The sequence below is a fragment of the Pteropus vampyrus genome, unplaced genomic scaffold, assembly GCF_000151845.1.
Source record: "Pteropus vampyrus isolate Shadow unplaced genomic scaffold, Pvam_2.0 Scaffold83, whole genome shotgun sequence".
Lineage (NCBI taxonomy): Eukaryota > Metazoa > Chordata > Mammalia > Chiroptera > Pteropodidae > Pteropus > Pteropus vampyrus.
Window position 1 is genome coordinate 3,587,181 of NW_011888864.1, and position 6,514 is coordinate 3,593,694.

The following is a 6,514-nucleotide window of genomic DNA, read 5'->3' on the forward strand; positions in this document are numbered from 1 at the left end:
GAATTGTCTAAAGACTTACAGGAAATGACCTTGTTTATTTTATTTACTCCATTATTTTTCAAAATGATTTGACCACAGAATGCTTTTACTTTCTACAAAGAGTTATTTAAGGAACATTGCACTACACCAGTCTTTCTGGAATGAGTAAGTTTAAATATATTACTGGAAAATAGAAGTTATACTATTTGTCAAGGACACTCAAAACAAGTTCATATGAGGGACCTTTCTCTAGGTGTAATGTTAATTTTACCTCTTGGTTTTTTAATATTCTTGTACTCTCAACTTGCCCCAAATAATTCACAATAAACCATTATGGCTTACTTAACTATTCTCCCTGGAAATATTTGCACATTAAAGAGTGGAATGATAAAAATTTCTCCCTTTAATGCAAAGGTCAGATCTGCAGAGGAGTTATAGGGCTCCACTGGAGTTGGTTCAGCTTTACTGAGGGATCTCGTGTCTCAGCACACCCAAGATGACCTGCTCAAGAATATCTTGAGACTTGGGTACCCACTTGACCCACCTGCATCTTAGTTTTCTCTTTAGAAAATGTAACAAAATGTCACTTTCCACAAATGTACAGAAATACTTAACAAATGAGTGAACTGTTTGTAATGCTATTTGAGCTGCCCATAGAAAAGGTGTAGAAAAGAAAGAGGCCTAAAAAATGTAAGACGCTCCTATCTGGTAAAGCCATTGATTTTAGTTAAAGTATAGGTTTCCATTTAAAAAAAAAAAAAAATAGCATGAACAGTGAAATGTGCAACTTAGTAAATTCGAAACACATTATATGAAAATGACTTTTTTATTAAATCAGAAAGAAACTAAAAGTCTTTGACTACAAGTTCGCTAAAGCATGATATTACCATAATTGCCATATTTAAACATGAAATAAATGCATAATTTTGGTTTATCAAAGTGAATATCAGGAAGCCAAAGGCAATTTAGATTGAGATAATCTCTTATTTTCTTGTTATTGCATTGTCACCAAAAGGTCAGCACAATAAGCAAGAATATGTTACAGAATTTCAACTCTAATATTATCAGATTCTTTTATTTGTAGGATGTTTTCTCTGCATTATTCTGTGTGAAATATTGTGTTAAAACGTGACTCTGAAAATACTCAAATCAAAGTTTTAGAAACTGCAAGCATTCACAACTCTCTAAATATACTTATTTTCCAGAATTAAAAACATGTTTTTGTTCTAATACTCTAATACTTCTATTCATAGATAATTCTTAAACATAAGCTATGACACAATCTGTGCTAAAGACACTGCAGGAGAACACATATACATGAGGTGTATATATATATATATATACACAATACGGTCCTTGCCCTCACAGAACTTACAATTCAGTTATGAATTAGAATAACAAGAATGATAATCACTAAACATGTCACTACAGCATAGTGATCCTTGAAATTCATGAGAAAGGCATCCAGAGAGCTTCATGAATCCCAAAATATCAGGCCCTCACTACAGTTCTCTTGTTACTGAGCTGGGTAATTGACCAGCTAAGTGAAGCAAGAAGTGAAGAAAGGAGAGGAAAAATGATGAACAGTTCCCTGACGAACGCCCATGTTAAAATCAATTGTAAAATTGTTTGAGACTGACAGTAACGCTAATATAAGTCAGAAAGTAAGAATATGTACAATCATGTATTCACAACAAAAATTATTGCACACCTACTATGTACCTGGCAACTGTTCTTAGCATTGTCTCTCTCGCAGTGAATAAATGATACACACTTTTCTCATGCAGCAACATTCTAGTGGAAGGAGGCAAAAAGTAAGTCAATAAATATTTAACTTATCAGGATACGCTATGAGTACACGGAGCATAGGAAATGCTGGAAATGGAGACTGTTATTTATATAGTCAGAAAAATATTTCTGATACTTTGACATTTGAGTAGAGAACTGAAGATGTTAAAGAGAACAACTCACCAAGCAAAGAGGAAAGCACATGCAAAGGCCCTGAGATAAGAGTGATGCTAGAAAATTTGAGGAGCAGCGGAAAGGTCAGTGTGGCAGGAATGAAGTGGAAAGGAGAGAGGTGGGAAATGAGGTTAGAGAGAAATGTGTACGTGGGACACGGGCAGCAGAAGTTTACTGTGCTGGGCTGAATCATATATGGGCTGGAGTCATATTACAAAGTGTGGTGACGTAGGGTAGCTTTGCATAGATCTTAAAAGATGAGATTTGTATAATCTTAAGGAAAGGAAATAAATATGAGAATCATACTTATATCTGTTAGCAATCTGATTTTTAGGCATTTGTAGTACTTCTGAGAACATTAAAAGCAAGACCAAAGCTCCTACTCAGACTTCTTTTTTAAATGAATATTCTATTTCTGGCCATTTTCTCCTACTGAGAATCTTCTTAGAGCCCACTGAATTCATCTGGCCAGTTCACTGGCTTTCTATCTTTCTTCACTTTATTCTGAAAATCTCTTAAAAATATATATGAGAAAGTATAATCAAACTAGTCACATATGGCTCCATGTGAAAGGAAAACTTCTGAAAAACTCTTTAAATGTCTGATTAATTTTTTTAAAAAATCCATGGTGGCCTCTGTCTGCTACCAGCTTATAGTCACAGAAACGTGAAGAATGTAAAAAGGTGAGTTTTCAGACGCCTGTCTGATAAAGGTGTTCAAGCATGGTTTGGGAAAAAGGTGAGAACTAATCAAGCAAGGTGATCTCATCCGAAATATATATTAATTTATGAGGTGTTAACAACATGGGGATTAACCTATGAAATAGCTGCTCATTTTATTAAGTAAAAAGAATCAAAATGTGTTACTCTCATTATAACTGAAATATGAAATATACCAAATATGAAATATACCAAAAGATAGCTAATGACAGAAATACTATTTCAGTATATCCCAAGAGATATCTTTAAGAGTCATTCATGTCTGCCAACTGCTAAATATTATAGTTTTCTCTGCTGTGTGTCTATAGTCTTCAAAACAATTATTTGCAAATTCCAAGGTGTGTGCGCGTACGCACACGCGCGCAGACACACACACTCACACACACACACACACACACACAAAAAAACATTTGTTAGAGGTTTCTTAAAAGGTCATTAGAGTTCATTGTCCCATATCCTGAATATCACTGCATGAGGTTTGGGATTTATCATGGAGTTTTCTGTCAAACTTATATAAATGAAAAAAAAGAAAAAAAATCTGCAAATTTAATTGGAGATGAGAGTTTTAAAATGCTGCTACTTTCATAAAGCCTTTCCCGATCAGTTACATAAAAGTGATTTTTTCCCTCCTTTGAAATCTTCTAGCTATTATGGCCTGGATTATTCATTAGCCAATTTATTTTATATTGCTTTTCAATAACTTCTATTTTTTTACATTTAAGTGCTACTTTAATGTTTTATTATTTTATTTCTCCTTGCTTAAGACTTATTTAACCAGATTTTTAAGCTTTATAAGATTAAAGACTAAATATTTAATAGCTATGTGATCCCTTTCCCACACTTAGGCTCTCAGGTTAGGGCCTGTATTTGGAATACTGCAGACCCTCCTGACAATATGTTGATTAGATTTCTTGATTTTAGATATGTCGTCGGAGAAAAATTTACGGCTAACTAATATAAGGTATAGATATTAATACCAAAGCAACTAAGCCTTCCAAAACATATTCACTCAGGCCTAAAGTTAACTTATGAGGATAATCATAATATTCACACAACTGAAGATATGAAGCTATAAACTGAGGAGAATTCTGAGAAGATTGTAAAGTAAGAAGCACCAGGAAGCTGTCTCTCCACCAAAGACAACTGGGCTGGCAGAATCTGTCTAAAGCAACTCTTTTGAAACTCTGGAATCTATTGAAAGCTCAAAACTTCCAGGGGAAGGCTTGGATGGAAAATCGTGGTTAATTTTGGTCAATTTTAGTTCTTAGCACAGTAGTAGCTACCCATTCCCCAGCCCTTGCCCCATGATGAGCAGATGAACCTTAAGGACATTATGCTAAGTGAAATAAACCAGTCACAAACAGCCAAACACTGTATGATTCCATTTGTTATATGAGGTACTTAGAGTAGTCAAAATCATAGAGACAGAAAGTAGAATGGTGGTTGCCAGGGACTGGGGTGAAGGTAGGGGGAGGTTGGTGTGTTATTGTTCAATGAATATAGTTTCAGTTTTACAAGATAAAAAATGTTATGATGATGGATGGTGGCGATGGTTGCACAACATTATAAATGCATCTTATACCACTGAGCTATGCAGTGAGTGGTTCAGTTAAAAATATTTAAGATGGTTTTTTAAAAGCTATAAAGCGAATAACAGAATTATGTAGAAAGCAAAATATGCACTTTGACCTCAGAGAAACTTGGGTTTAATTCTCCGGTCCTCCGCTTATTGCTTCTGTGACTTTGTGTAAGTTACAAAAGCTCTCTAAGTCTCTAGTTCCTCATCTGCATAAAGGAAATTATAATGTCTTCTCTAAAAATTATTGTGAATATTGAAAGAATATATTAAAACACTTAGATAAGACAAAAGCCCAAGAAGCTGTTTATAGATATTAGGATATTCACTGGACACTAGCAGATAATGACTGTCATTAGCTACATGGTCTTGGCGACAGGAAAAATTTTGTAACTGAGAGTATTTTCTGTTTAATTTTTATTTTTAAGAAAACTCAGCTTTCGGCCCAATTTTTTTAAGCCTGTTTTTGTTTTTACTGGAGGCTCATGTGACATATGACAGTTCATAAAATGGCTTCAGAGGTCAGGAGTAGAGAGAAAACAAAAAACAAACTGGGGTGGGAAAGAAAACCAACCAGGAGGAAATACGAGCTGGCTGGCTCCCTCTCAGCCCTGATTTAGGGGAGGGAGTTGCTACCTCTGAACAAGAAGGATGGATCTGTTCCTTCAACCCTTGGTAAAGGAGAGAGAATAAAAAAGCAAAAGCTGTTGCTTTGGCCCTCCTGACTCTCAAGGTGGAGGAAAAGCTGGTGTTTTGACGTCATGAATTATGGCATAGGAGGGAGGGAGGTACTGGGTAGGGTTCAGGTCAGTTGGAAAAACTGGCAGGTACCAGATGGTGACTCTGGGTGTCCTTTGAGTTGGAATCACTCCAGGATAGTGGTGGGGGGTTCCAAGCAGCAGAGTTTGTACCTATTAAAGTTAGATTGTTGTGGACTAACTTTCCTTCTTAATTCATCTTACTCGCCCACCTTTGTTTTACTCTTACTAGTGTAATGTTTCTAGTTATGTTTTGTTTTATTCTATGTGTTTGTAAAAATTTTAAGAAGTTATCTACATACATGAACAAGGTAAATCGGCTAAATGTTGGACACTGGCAAATTTCCTAAAGGAATTTCCAGCTCAATTACTGTTTTTTTGTAAAGCCAATAAGCAAGGGAAGAAAAGAAGTTAAAAGCAAAAAAGTCAATTGATCATGTTTTTTTTTTTAATTTCAGTTGATGATTTATCATTAAAGAGAAAACTTGTAATTCCGGTAGTGGTTTATAAAAGAAAATATTTTCATGCATTAAATTGAATAGGATCTTACAAGAGCATTCCTGTATTATAGGAAGAAATAACAGCAAAGAGTTACGAATGGCTATAATTGTTTCCACTAGTCCTCCCTGCGCCACTCATCCTCCATGAATATCGCAATTTTCTCATTTCACCGAGTTTAACAAGAAACCAAAAATTCCTGAAAAAGCCGAGATTTTTATCTTCACTCTGTCACTTTATGAATTCTCTTAACAGCTTGGACCGTACAATTTTGTACACATGAGACTATCTCCTAAGTCATAAAGGTTGAAATTTTGACCTATGCCTCTTTACTTCTCAGAAGATACCCTTCTATACCTGGTCTACAAATGATTGTTTTTAAAGTCCTCATTCTCCCACCCCCACAAAAGCATTAACTTTTAAAATTGTGACTGAGTCATTTCTTCAAATCTTTTTTAAAAAAAAATGTTAATTCAAACAGATTTGATTTCAAAAATCTAGATATCATTTCCAAATGCTTAGAATTATTAGAGAGTATAAGTGACCAAGTAGACACACAGAAATTCTATCAGCTATAAAAATCATCCACTGGAAAAGTTTCACAGTTAACTGTGCATTTCTTCAGTTATGAGCTTATCTAGATCAACTTCCTGAAATAAATCTGATTATTCTTTGGTTTAAAAAGGAATCACAGTGTTATATGAATGAAGAGAAGTTTGGTACTCCCCTTGACCTGGTGAAGGAGGTCCCATGACTTTACAGTTAAGGTATCACCGCCAATATGTGTTCTCAGGGGGGTTGCTGTTTCACCATTCAGGTGGATGGTATTTTGTGAGCATGTATCAGCCATATAATCATGCTCTGTATTTTTGATAAGTAAATTATAACCAAAAAAAAGTATTTTTAAATCGTTTTTAATAAGTGATATTAACATGAGGCTCAGCAGTTAACTTTTTTTCTACAGCATGTTTAGCTTTACCAAGACATATCTTCAAGGTTTGTTCCATCCATATAATTGAAGA

At 34.8% G+C, this 6,514-nt stretch overlaps 1 pseudogene; it reads left to right on the plus strand.

Annotated features, from left to right (window-relative positions):
* Window positions 1-6,185: 6,185 nt before the first annotated feature.
* LOC111741922 lies at window positions 6,186-6,323 on the plus strand (annotated as a pseudogene).
* The last annotated feature ends 191 nt before the right edge of the window (window positions 6,324-6,514 follow it).